The sequence below is a fragment of the Palaemon carinicauda genome, chromosome 39 (genome assembly GCF_036898095.1).
Source record: "Palaemon carinicauda isolate YSFRI2023 chromosome 39, ASM3689809v2, whole genome shotgun sequence".
In the NCBI taxonomy this organism is placed as follows: domain Eukaryota; kingdom Metazoa; phylum Arthropoda; class Malacostraca; order Decapoda; family Palaemonidae; genus Palaemon; species Palaemon carinicauda.
The window spans coordinates 67966522-67981521 of record NC_090763.1 but is presented as its reverse complement, the minus strand read 5'-3'; the positions used below and the strand labels follow the sequence as shown (position 1 = coordinate 67981521).

Here is a 15000-nt window from a genome sequence, read left to right as displayed (position 1 = left end):
ATATATATATATATATATATATACATATATATATATATATATATATATATATATATATATATATATATATATATATATATATATATATACTGTATATATATAAATGCATATATAAACTATTTTTGAAGTCCTTCCAATTTTTTTTTTGTGGGGGGGGGGGTGGTGTGTGTGTAGGGTGGTTCGTTTATGCAGCCAATCTTTGAGCAACTTAATGTATTGATTACGGCCATAATGAAGTTATTTTCTTAACCCCTAACATTCTCTTTCGGCACGTTCAGTAATAAGGTTGCTCAAGAAATATCCTTTAAGGTTTTTGTCTCATTTTCTTTGGCTTTTTTTTTTTTTTTTTTTTTTTTTTTTTTTTTTTTTTTTTTTTTTTTTTTTTTTTTGGGCATACTCGGGTATATTTTTCTTCAGGTAATTATAATGAGATTTTTCTCCGGCTTCGTTCAAGAAGCCTGTTATGGCTAACGTCATTTTCCACCTAAGTTTCTATTAATAATTTTTCTGATACTTTTGGGCAATATTGCGTTTATTTAGGAGGGATATAATCTTTAATTCTTGTGAGGTGAAATTTAATCTGAAGTCTTTTGGCGGCTTTTAGAGAAAGTATGCTATGATTTTAGTATTAAAGTATGCTATTTTGGAAATTGATTTTGGAGGATTATATTTTCAATTACTTTTTTTCATTCTGATCCTTTTGTGTCATGTACATGAAAGGCATTTTTATTAACATCAGAATAATTTTGAGCCCTCACTTGATTCCATCAAAGTTTATATATATATATATATATATATATATATATATATATATATATATATATATATATATATATATATATATATATATATATATATATATATATATATATGTATATATGTATATATATATATATATATATATATATATATATATATATATATATATAAACACATGAAGACACACACATACATATATATATATATATATATATATATATATATATATATATATATATATATATATATATGCGTGTATCCGTATTTATGTATATATATGTATGTAACTGTATTATCTGTATATACATACATACACACATATATACATACATACATATAAAGACATATACACGCACACTCGCGTATATATATATATATATATATATATATATATATATATATATATATATATATATATATATATATATATATATGCGTGTATGCGTATTTATGTATATATGCATATAAATATATTATGTATGTATATATCTGTATACCCGCACACGTATATAACATTATGAATAGACGTTCATTAAAAATTATTCCCATGTTCTCCGACGACCAACGTGAAACACAACGTAAGTATCCATCAGTACTTTTAAACAGATATATAATCAAAATGATATAAATAGATTTATAAATATCAAACTACCACGATGAATTATCCATCCATTATACCCGTACCTCAACATCCAGGAGTTGCATTAGATTCCAACAGCTCTGGGGGATTTTAGAAAAAGTATTTTTGTCCTGTCTCATGAGGTTTGTTTGGGTGTGGGGGGTGGGGGGGTGGGGGTGGTTGGACCCTTTTTGGTTTTGATTACAAAGTTCTGTTGGTGAGGTGGGTGTGTCTGGAAAAGGTTTCAATTTCCGTATTATTATTATTATTATTATTATTATTATTATTATTATTATTATTATTATTATTATTACTTGCTAAGCTACAACCCCAGTTGGAAAAGGAGGATGCTATAAGCCCAAGGGCCCCAACAGGGAAAATAGCCCAGTGAGGAAAGGAAACAAGAAAAAATTAAATATTTCAAGAACAGTAACAACATTGAAATAAATATTTCCTATATAAATTATAAAAACTTTATTAAAGCAAGAGGAAGAGAAATTATATAGAACAGTGTTCCCGAGTGTACCCTCAAGCAAGAGAGCTCTAACCCAAGACAGTGGAAGACCATGGTACAGAGGATATGGCACTACCCAAGACTAGAGAACAATTTTTTGATTTTGGAGTGTCCCTCTCCTAGAAGAGCTGTATTTGACTTTCCAGGTTGTATTCAATTTCATGATTACGAATTTTATTTTCTGCCTCTCTGCCATTTCACGCTTTGTTCTGTTTGAACTTTTATTAATGGTCGATTTTTTTTTTTAATTTATATTTCTTGTATTTTATTCTTTGCATATAATTTCTTGGTAAAAAATATTTCCTTTATATTTTAAGTAATTCTTGTCAAAATGCTACTTTTAAATTTGATTTTTTATATGTATACCTTGCTATCACATCTACTTGGTTACATTGAAATTTACCGTCGAAATCTTGAGTGCAAATATAACCCTGAAAGGAAGGGATTGGCTTTTATTCTAAAAATCACTGTACTGCTGCATCTCGTTTTTTATCCATGAATTCCTGGTGTCTCTACATTCTTCGGTGGCTTAGATATTCTCATATCATCCTCAACAGTCACTTTCAAAAGCAATAAATCCTATGATTCCTTTTGTTGTGCTTGGCTTGAGCCGATGTGTGAACTGGTCATTAGTTTTACAGTTATTGATAGGAGCAGAGTACCAGTAATTGTTAAGGTTTTCATTTATGTGTGGAATTTTGAGAAAATTGTACCAAATGGTGTCCTCAAATATTGAGAAAATCGTACCAAACGGGGTCCTCAAATTTTGAGAAAATTGTACCAAATGGGGTCCTCAAATTTTGAGAAAATTGTACCAAATGGGGTCCTCAAATTTTGAGAAAATCGTACCAAATGGGGTCATCAAATTTTGAGAAAATCGTACCAAATGGGGTCATCAAATTTTGAGAAAATCGTACCAAATAGGGTCCTCAAATTTTTAGAAAATTGTACCAAATGGGGTCCTCAAATTTTGAGAAAATCGTACCAAATGGGGTCCTCAAATCATGAGAAAATCGTACCAAATGGGGTCCTCAAATTTTGAGAAAATCGTACCAAATGGGGTCCTCAAATTTTGAGAAAATCCTACTAAATGGGGTCCTCAAATTTTGAGAAAATTGTACCTAATGGGGTCCTCAAATCATGAGAAAATCGTACCAAATGGGATCCTCAAATTTTGAGAAAATCGTACCAAATGGGGTCCTCAAATTTTGAGAAAATCCTACTAAATGGGGTCATCAAATTTTGAGAAAATTGTACCAAATGGGGTCCTCAAATCATGAGAAAATCGTACCAAATGGGATCCTCAAATTTTGAGAAAATCGTACCAAATAGGGTCCTCAAATCATGAGAAAATCGTAACAAATGGGGTCCTCAATTTTTGAGAAAATCTTACCAAATAGGGTCCTCAAATCATGAGAAAATCGTAACAAATGGTATCCTCAAATTTTGAGAAAATCGTACCAAATAGGGTCCTCAAATCATGAGAAAATCGTAACAAATGGTATCCTCAAATTTTGAGAAAATCGTACCAAATGGGGTCCTCAAATTTTGAGAAAATCGTAACAAATGGGGTCCTCAAATTTTGAGAAAATTGTACCAAATGGGGTCCTCAAATTTTGAGAAAATTGTACCAAATAGGGTCATCAAATTTTGAGAAAATTGTACCAAATGGGATCCTCAAATTTTGAGAAAATTGTACCAAATGGGGTCCTCAAATCATGAGAAAATCGTACCAAATGGGGTCCTCAAATCATGAGAAAATCGTACCAAATGGGGTCCTCAAATTTTGAGAAAATCGTACCAAATGGGGTCCTCAAATCATGAGAAAATCGTACCAAATGGGATCCTCAAATTTTGAGAAAATCGTACCAAATAGGGTCCTCAAATCATGAGAAAATCGTAACAAATGGGGTCCTCAATTTTTGAGAAAATCTTACCAAATAGGGTCCTCAAATCATGAGAAAATCGTAACAAATGGTATCCTCAAATTTTGAGAAAATCTTACCAAATAGGGTCCTCAAATCATGAGAAAATCGTAACAAATGGTATCCTCAAATTTTGAGAAAATCGTACCAAATGGGGTCCTCAAATTTTGAGAAAATCGTAACAAATGGGGTCCTCAAATTTTGAGAAAATTGTACCAAATGGGGTCCTCAAATTTTGAGAAAATTGTACCAAATGGGGTCATCAAATTTTGAGAAAATTGTACCAAATGGGATCCTCAAATTTTGAGAAAATTGTACCAAATGGGGTCCTCAAATCATGAGAAAATCGTACCAAATGGGGTCCTCAAATCATGAGAAAATCGTACCAAATGGGATCCTCAAATTTTGAGAAAATCGTACCAAATAGGGTCCTCAAATCATGAGAAAATCGTAACAAATGGGGTCCTCAATTTTTGAGAAAATCTTACCAAATAGGGTCCTCAAATCATGAGAAAATCGTAACAAATGGTATCCTCAAATTTTGAGAAAATCTTACCAAATAGGGTCCTCAAATCATGAGAAAATCGTAACAAATGGTATCCTCAAATTTTGAGAAAATCGTACCAAATGGGGTCCTCAAATTTTGAGAAAATCGTAACAAATGGGGTCCTCAAATTTTGAGAAAATTGTACCAAATGGGGTCCTCAAATTTTGAGAAAATTGTACCAAATGGGGTCATCAAATTTTGAGAAAATTGTACCAAATGGGATCCTCAAATTTTGAGAAAATTGTACCAAATGGGGTCCTCAAATCATGAGAAAATCGTACCAAATGGGGTCCTCAAATCATGAGAAAATCGTACCAAATGGGGTCCTCAAATTTTGAGAAAATCGTACCAAATGGGGTCCTCAAATCATGAGAAAATCGTACCAAATGGGATCCTCAAATTTTGAGAAAATCGTACCAAATAGGGTCCTCAAATCATGAGAAAATCGTAACAAATGGTATCCTCAATTTTTGAGAAAATCTTACCAAATAGGGTCCTCAAATCATGAGAAAATCGTAACAAATGGTATCCTCAAATTTTGAGAAAATCTTACCAAATAGGGTCCTCAAATCATGAGAAAATCGTAACAAATGGTATCCTCAAATTTTGAGAAAATCGTACCAAATGGGGTCCTCAAATTTTGAGAAAATCGTAACAAATGGGGTCCTCAAATTTTGAGAAAATTGTACCAAATGGGGTCCTCAAATTTTGAGAAAATCGTACCAAATGGGGTCCTCAAATTTTGAGAAAATCGTAACAAATGGGGTCCTCAAATTTTGAGAAAATTGTACCAAATGGGGTCCTCAAATTTTGAGAAAATTGTACCAAATGGGGTCATCAAATTTTGAGAAAATTGTACCAAATGGGATCCTCAAATTTTGAGAAAATTGTACCAAATGGGGTCCTCAAATCATGAGAAAATCGTACCAAATGGGGTCCTCAAATCATGAGAAAATCGTACCAAATGGGGTCCTCAAATTTTGAGAAAATCGTACCAAATGGGGTCCTCAAATCATGAGAAAATCGTACCTAATGGGGTCCTCAAATCATGAGAAAATCGTACCAAATGGGATCCTCAAATTTTGAGAAAATCGTACCAAATAGGGTCCTCAAATCATGAGAAAATCGTAACAAATGGGGTCCTCAATTTTTGAGAAAATCTTACCAAATAGGGTCCTCAAATCATGAGAAAATCGTAACAAATGGTATCCTCAAATTTTGAGAAAATCGTAACAAATGGTATCCTCAAATTTTGAGAAAATCTTACCAAATAGGGTCCTCAAATCATGAGAAAATCGTAACAAATGGTATCCTCAAATTTTGAGAAAATCGTACCAAATGGGGTCCTCAAATTTTGAGAAAATCGTAACAAATGGGGTCCTCAAATTTTGAGAAAATTGTACCAAATGGGGTCCTCAAATTTTGAGAAAATTGTACCAAATGGGGTCATCAAATTTTGAGAAAATTGTACCAAATGGGATCCTCAAATTTTGAGAAAATTGTACCAAATGGGGTCCTCAAATCATGAGAAAATCGTACCAAATGGGGTCCTCAAATCATGAGAAAATCGTACCAAATGGGGTCCTCAAATTTTGAGAAAATCGTACCAAATGGGGTCCTCAAATTTTGAGAAAATTGTACCAAATGGGGTCATCAAATTTTGAGAAAATCCTACCAAATGGGGTCCTCAAATTTTGAGAAAATCGTACCAAATGGGGTCCTCAAATTTTGAGAAAATTGTACCAAATGGGGTCCTCAAATTTTGAGAAAATTGTACCAAATGGGGTCATCAAATTTTGAGAAAATTGTACCAAATGGGGTCATCAAATTTTGAGAAAATTGTACCAAATGGGGTCATCAAATTTTGAGAAAATTGTACCAAATGGGGTCCTCAAATTTTGAGAAAATCCTACTAAATGGGGTCCTCAAATTTTGAGAAAATTGTACCAAATGGGGTCCTCAAATTTTGAGAAAATTGTACCAAATGGGGTCATCAAATTTTGAGAAAATCGTACCAAATGGGGTCCTCAAATTTTGAGAAAATTGTACCAAATGGGGTCATCAAATTTTGAGAAAATCGTACCAAATGGGATCCTCAAATTTTGAGAAAATTGTACCAAATGGGGTCCTCAAATTTTGAGAAAATCGTACCAAATGGGGTCCTCAAATCATGAGAAAATCGTACCAAATGGGGTCCTCAAATTTTGAGAAAATCGTACCAAATGGGGTCCTCAAATTTTGAGAAAATTGTACCAAATGGGGTCATCAAATTTTGAGAAAATCCTACCAAATGGGGTCCTCAAATTTTGAGAAAATCGTACCAAATGGGGTCCTCAAATTTTGAGAAAATCGTACCAAATGGGATCCTCAAATTTTGAGAAAATTGTACCAAATGGGGTCATCAAATTTTGAGAAAATCGTATCAAATGGGATCCTCAAATTTTGAGAAAATCCTAACAAATGGGGTCCTCAAATTTTGAGAAAATCGTACCAAATGGGATCCTCAAATCATGAGAAAATCGTACCAAATGGGGTCCTCAAATTTTGAGAAAATCGTACCAAATGGGGTCCTCAAATTTTGAGAAAATTGTACCAAATGGGGTCCTCAAATTTTGAGAAAATCCTACTAAATGGGGTCCTCAAATTTTGAGAAAATCCTACTAAATGGGGTCCTCAAATTTTGAGAAAATTGTACCTAATGGGATCCTCGAATCATGAGAAAATCGTACCAAATGGGATCCTCAAATTTTGAGAAAATCGTACCAAATGGGGTCCTCAAATTTTGAGAAAATCCTACTAAATGGGGTCCTCAAATTTTGAGAAATTTGTACCAAATGGTATCCTCAAATCATGAGAAAATCGTACCAAATGGGGTCCTCAAATTTTGAGAAAATCGTACCAAATGGGGTCCTCAAATTTTGAGAAAATCCTACTAAATGGGGTCCTCAAATTTTGAGAAAATTGTACCAAATGGGATCCTCAAATCATGAGAAAATCGTACCAAATGGGGTCCTCAAATTTTGAGAAAATCGTACCAAATGGGGTCCTCAAATTTTTTAAGAAAATCGTACCAAATGGGGTCCTCAAATATTTTGAGAAAATCGTACCAAATGGGGTCCTCAAATTATGAGAAAATCGTACCAAATGGGGTCCTCAAATTATGAGAAAATCGTACTAAATGGGGTCCTCAAATTTTGAGAAAATTGTACCAAATGGGGTCCTCTCATTTTTTAAGAAAATCGTACCAAATGGGGTCCTCAAATTTTGAGAAAATCGTACTGAATGGGGTACCCTCGAATGACAACAAGTAGTAAGATTCTGGGAGAGATTTCTGGGTTGACGATGGGTTTTGTTGATGTTAGAGTGGGGGGATGAGTGTACCATAACCTTCGAAGGTTTGTGCTGTCTGAATGCTTCTGTGGGGGTACCGAACACCGGCTGAGGTTTGTGGTGTCTGAATGGTTCTAGGTGGGGGTGGAGGGTAAACAACCTCCGCAGAGGTCTGTGGCTTCTTCATTCATTTTCAACAAATTTATAACTAAATTTAACACCAATATAATTATTTACAAGTAACAAATTAGATTCTGTATCTAAATGAGACTTTTCAAACCAAATTAACTTTTTCCTTTTACCCTTCCCTATGAATGAAGATTCATTCTGGACTAATTTCATATATAGTGTCTTTACGGAAGTAGAATTACTATAGGAGATTTGTCTGGCAATGATGGAATAGATGAGTCTTTATATCAGATTTCTCATCTCGTTAATAATTTCCTGAGATACTAAAAAAGCATTTAGTGAATGATTCACATTTCAACCTATCCTCCTAATAGGTTTCAAGCTCTGAAAACGCATTAAAGAGTAATGTTATGCATATGTAAACGGACCTTCGATGAGGTGTAATTAACTCGAGGAGTTATATAATTAACGTCAACAAGGGTGGCCATGTCATTTAGGAGGGGAGACATTAAATTTTCTTGACTGTCCAGTATTCGCCCACGAGCAATTTGCATTTTAATTGATACAGGTGGATGATGATGTGTGCAAATATTTCGTATCCAGTAACGTAGCTGTAAAGTAATTATTTAGAGTGAGAATTTGGTATGTTAATGATTATGATAACAATAGTGACAACAACAACAACAATAATATTAATAATTAGAGGGGCACTCAGTAGAGAGCATGACTTCGCCATGCCAAGCACTCTTATTTTGTTCTTAACTCGTTATCTCCACTGCGTACTTGTACTTCGATGTATTTATTTCAAAATCTAATGGATTTGTCCTTGGCTCATACCCCACACACATATCCACTGTATCAATCGTGTGTCACACGATCGTACATAGTTCATTTTGTGTATATATTATGCTTGTATCTTCGCTCTTCCCTCGCACTAAAAAGAACCTGAAAAAACATGTCTGTTTTTCTCAGCGTTAACGGTGTCAATTTTAAACATGAAAATTCTTGTTGCCTTGAGCTTTTGTATATAAAGGAGAGTGTTCTATAATAAACTCACTCAGTTGCTTGCATCCTGTCTTTGAGTCACAACCTTTCTCTCGGCCCGTCACACCACCAAGTTTCGTTGAAATTGGTTCTCTAGTTTTTGCGTAATACTGTTCACGAGCAAAAAATACACTAACAAAATATTTACCATATACTTAAAGATCATGATGAGAACGGAATATACAGTGGAAGATGAAATATCACTGGAAGAAGAAAGGATTAATGAGGTGGAATCATTTAAATGTTTAGGAACTATGATACCTAATACAGGGTCTTTAGAATTGGAGTTTAACGAAAGATTGAAAAAAAGGAAACTATACACAATGGTTAGGTTAGGTAAAATTTAAAAATAAAATCGCCTGAAATTACATATAATATTGAGGCTATATATCAGTTTTGTGGTATGACAATGAAACAATAGCCAACAAATTTTGTAGATTTGAGAACAAAACCCTCAGAAGTATATTGGGAGTTAAATGGCATGACAGGATTAGAAATGAAACTATAAGTGCCATATGTGGATGAGACCATGGTGAGGGGTAGATGGAGATGGTTTGGGCATGTTCTTCGCACTCCCCGAGAGAGATTAGTTCACCAATCTTTCAACTGGGCTCCACAAGTCACTAGAAGAGTTGGAAGACCCAGGTCTACATGGCTGAGGACTGTGAAACGTGAATTAGAAAATGACGAATGGAGAAGTATTGATTTAATAGCTCAAGATAGAGATGATTGGCGAAACCTAACCGAGGTCTTTTGCGTCGATAGGCGTAGGAGATTATTATGATGACTTAACGTTGCTGTTATTTTTCAAATTACTGCTGCGTACTTGTACTTATAAACGCGTTATCCAAAATGTTTCAGATTCATCCTTGGGTCACACCCAACATGACTACCAATTTTGGTCATAATCGGTACAGTAGTTTTTGTGTAAAGTGAATCACAGACAAACAAACAAATAAATAAACTAAGAAACAGATAACAGAGTTGGCGAAAGTAATAATAATGAGGCAAAGATGAGAGGCACACTTTTAGTGTCACCGTGTCTCGACACTTTCCAAATAGTTTTTTTTTTTTTTTTTTTTTTTCTCAATAGGAAGATGAAGCCGGTAGAATTGTGGATATTTTTCATTACGTACGGAACTCGTATTTCCTTGAAGCAAACAATAGTCTCTATTGCTGTTTTGTCTTTCTTTGGAGTCACTCCTTCCATTGGGAAAAACAGCTTGTTGTTCAAATGATAATTCTTGGAAGTTAGTAATGACATGTTTGTATGGTATGTTTGTGAGTATTAAGTTGGGAATATGTTAAACACACAAAGGGCAAGAAACAAAGAATAGGCTTTACCATTTGGGCTTTACGAAAGATCTATTTTAATGTTGTTATTGTTTTTATTACTTTGATTTTTCAGTACTTCTATTGTAATTTATTTATATCCTCATTTCCTTTCCTCACGGAGCTGTTTCCCTGTTGGAGCCCTTGGTCTTATAGCATCCTGTTTTTCCAACTAGGGCTGCAGCTTGGCTAATAATAATAATAATAATAATAATAATAATAATAATAATAATGATGATGGTGATGATGATTATGGTAATATAGGATTCCAACACAAGAGCCTGTGTCGCACGTAGAAGGGGGGAGGGGCGCAATTGAAGAACTAGAGCGTTTTAAGGAATGCATTCCTGTCAGAGAAGGAAATATCTTTTCTCTTAGGCCAGAGGGAACATCAGACAACGCAGATTTCGGCCATAGATGCAGGCCAGGTAATATTGATTGGAAATATTTCATTAAGTAAATAGATACTAATTCAGTTCCATTGGTAGTTGATCGTATTATTATTATTATTATTATTATTATTATTATTATTATTATTATTATTATTATTATTGTTATTGTCATCATCACTACTTGCTAAGCTACAACCCTAGTTGGAAAAGCAGGGTGTTATAAGCCCAGGGGCTCCAACCGGGAAAATAGCCCAGTGAGGAAATGAAACAAGGAAAAATATTTCAAGAACAGTAACAACATTAAAATAAATATTTCCTATATAAACTGTGAAAACTTCAATATAACAAAAGGTAGAGAAATAAGATAGAATCATGCGCCCAAGTGTACCTTCAAGCAAGAGAACTCTAACCCAAAACAGTGGAAGGTCATGGTACAGGCGATGGCACTACCCAAGCCTAGAGAACAATGGTTTGATTTTGGAGTGTCCTTCTCCTAGAAGAGGTGCTTATGGTAGCTGAAGAGTCTTTTCTGCCCTATCACTTTCTTTTGATTGAGAAAAGGCGCTTCTCAATTATCAATTAAGGAGGTAACAAGTAAGCACCTTCATTGAAATCAAGTTAGAATTGATGCCTTTCCTTCAGTAGGTATCTTCAATGTGGTTTATGGATAGTACTAATTTCTCTTACATAATACTTCTGAATCAAGGACACAAGATGCTTAAGGAAATTGCACTGCAGAAGATGTAGTTGCTATCAAACCTGACTAGAAATTATTATTATTATTATTATTATTATTATTATTATTATTATTATTATTATTACTTGCTAAGCAACAACCTTGATTGGAAAAGAAGGATGATATAAGCCCGAGGATTTCAATAGGGAAAATAGCCCAGTGAGGAAGGGAAATAAGGAAAAACTACAAGAGAAGTTCAAGAACAATAATAACATTGAAATAAATCTTTCATATATAAACTATAAAAGCATGAAAATTACTTTGTATGGGAAGAGGAAATTGGGGAAGATAGAGCAGAGGAGGACCTTTGTAAGGTGGTAGGGCAAGCACTAGAGGAAGAGCCTCTTTGTTAAATTGGGAATACATAGACTTGAAAGCAATTATTGAAGGTTGAAAAAACAGAGAAAGTAGCTCCTGGATTGATACAGTGGAATGATCATTATTATTACAAGCTAGGCCACAACCCTAGTTAGAACAATAAGAAGCTATAAGCCCAAGGGCTCCGACAGGGAAAAATAGCCCAGTGAGGAAAGGAAGCAAGGAAATAAATGAACTATAAGAGACAATACCAAACCAGATCCTCCACGTATACACTATAAAACGCAAAATAAAAACAAGAGGCAGAGAAATAGATGTTAAATAAAGCAAGGAAAAGTATGTAGAAAACTTAGTTATATAATAAATGAGTGTCTCAGTTGAGAAACATGACAAGCGACATTATTAATATTGCAGAAATCGCAATTGAAAAAGTCAATTTTTAATTGCGAGTTATGCAATATCAACCCTTATAGATCTAATCAACTTAATATTATTAAGTTGATTAGATCTATAAGGGTTGATTCACACTATCGGTCCGTTCACGCGCCAGTCTCGGTTCGCTCTCGGTACTGGGGTCTTCATACCTTCGGTCTTATCAGTATCTTAGCAAAATTATAAATATATAGGAATACTGTTCACTGATACTAGGAAATGTATTTACGCAATGAACATTACTCTGTTTTTGTACATATTGATATTTTCCTATCATGACCTTGCGAGACTGGAGTGAGAGCGGACCGGAGCGCCAGTGTGAATGCTTCCATTTAAAATCATGTAACAATATTTGACCGGACCGTGACTGGACCGAGAGCGGAGAGGGAGGGGAACGCGACCGGACCGATAGGGTGAATCAACCCTAAGCATCTGGAAATTTTTTCAATTGGCCTTCGACTAGAATAGAGCATTCCACTCTTTTACTCAAGAAAACTCAGTGTCTATATCTCCTTATTCGTAATGTTACTTTGTTTCTACTTGCGTTTCCCTCTTAATATCCGGTGGCTTACATGTACTTTTATAAAGTTAATATTTTCTAACTGAATTTTTTCCTTTGCCTTAGGCCACAGTTGATGTGTTGTTGACTTGCAGGAAATGAAAGAGCTTTTGCTTTGTTTAATCTCCTTTTGACGTTAAAGAGGGAAAAATTTGGAATAACTTTCTCCGTAGGTTTCGAAACTTCAAACAGTACTTTTAGAACCAATGTATATTTATAATAACGCTGTTTTTGTGAAAACAAAATAATTCACTTTCTCTCAGAAAACCTGCAGGTAAATGATATATATATATATATATATATATGTATATGTATATATATATATATATATACACACACACACATATATATATATATATATATACAGTATATATATATACATATTTGTACATATATATATATATATATATATTCACACGGTGTATATATATATATATATATATACACGGTGTATACATATATATATATATATATATATGTATATATATATATATCGGTAATCATGAAATACGTCAACGGCATATGCGAACGTTGTGTTTGTAAAAATGAGTGTCTATAGATGTGAGGTTGTTACAGCACGCATTTATTCTTGCCTTAAACAGATTCTGGGTCAACTGGTGGGAGGCAGGCAACTATCATTAAGGATAAGGCTGATAACCCTATGTCATTTTCCATGACCAAATTAGCTTTGTAACTTTTAAATATGCCTTTTCAAAAGAATTTTATAGTGAAGTTCATTCAATTCCTGCTGATCATTGAAATTGCTAGAATATACTTGAGGAAATTTCATTTATTAAAAGACCATCACTCTCATTATTATTATTATTATTATTATTATTATTATTATTACTTGCCAAGCTATAACCCTAATTGGAAAAGTAGGATGCTATAAGCCCAGGGGCTCCAACAGGGAAAATAGCCCAGTGAGGAAAGGAAACAAGGAAAAATTAAATATCTCAAGAACAGTAACATTAAAATAATTATTTCCTATATAAATCGTAACAACTTTAACAAAACAAGAGGAAGAGAAATAAAATAGAATATTGTGCTCGAGTGTACCCTAAAGCAAGAGAACTCTAACCCAAGGCAGTGGAAGACCGTGGTACAGAGGCTATGTTACTTAAAGATATCTCCCAGATAAAAATATTGTACCAACCGTGTGTTACACGATCGTACATAGTAACGACATTTCCTTTTGTGTATATATTATGCTTGTATCTTCGCTCTCCCCTTGCACTGATAAAAACCTGAAATAACATGTCTGTTTATCTCACCGTTAACTGTTAACCGGTGCAGTGTCGGTTGAACATGAAATTGCCTGTTATGTCTTTTGTGCCCCTTTTGCCTGGAGTTTATGTATATAAAAACGGATGTTCTGTAATAAAGTTGCTCAGTTGCTTTCACACTGCCTTTGAGTCACAACCTTCTCTAGGCCCGTCACATTGGTGACCCCGGAGCGACTCCCTCCTCCTGCCTTTCACCCCCCGCCTCTCACCGTTACTATGATGCCCTCAAAACATACCTTCTTCACCAGTACTCACCGTCGCCAGCCGCCCGTATAGCAAAGCTTTTTCAGCTCTCTCAACAACCGTTGGGGGACCAAAGGGCTTCGCTCACCCTCGGGGAAATGACCAGTATCGCTCGCCTGCAACCTGCCGCAGACAGCTTTCCTCGTGAGGTGAACCTACCTCTTGCCCTTTGGGTAAGCCGTTTACCCGAACCTGTACGCGCTGCCATACCCGATGTCGATAGTTTTACCCATAAAGGACTTGATGACCAAAGCCGACGCCCATATGGACAGCCACTTCACGACTTTCAAAACCTCCATCAACGCCTCCACTCCTGACGAAGAGGACACCTATTCAACGTCAACCGAAGCTGACGTGAATGCTGTAGGACACACACGCCTATGAATGCCGTAGGATACACACGCCTAAGAATGCCGTAGGACACACACGCCTACCCCGTGACGAGCCGGAGCGGCAACAAAGCCACCCATCATCCACCACTCGATCGCGCCCCAACCAACGACTTCTACAGCCACTCACTGCCGCCCATCGGCCGCTGTTTTGCTACTACCACTCCAGATCAGGCGCCCTATTTAACATGTACATTATGTCATTTTTAGGTGGGGAGCCATGTACCAACCGTGTGTCACATCCAACATAGTAATGACATTTCATTTTGTGTATATATTATGCTTGTATCTTCGCTCTCCCCTCGCACTGATAAGAACCTGAAATAACGTGTCTGTTTTTCTCACCGTTAACTGTTAACTGGTGCGGTGTCGGTTGAACATGAAATTGCCTGTAATGTCTTTTGTGCCCCTCTTGCCTGGAGTTTATGTATATAAAAACGGATGTT

The 15000-nt window shown here is 35.1% G+C and overlaps 1 protein-coding gene across 1 annotated transcript in view; it reads left to right on the top strand.

Moving 5' to 3' along the window:
- Nucleotides 1-15000, top strand: part of LOC137631241 (connectin-like) — a 204705-nt gene that overhangs the window by 10136 nt on the left and 179569 nt on the right. The gene's annotated exons all lie outside the window — the stretch shown is intronic.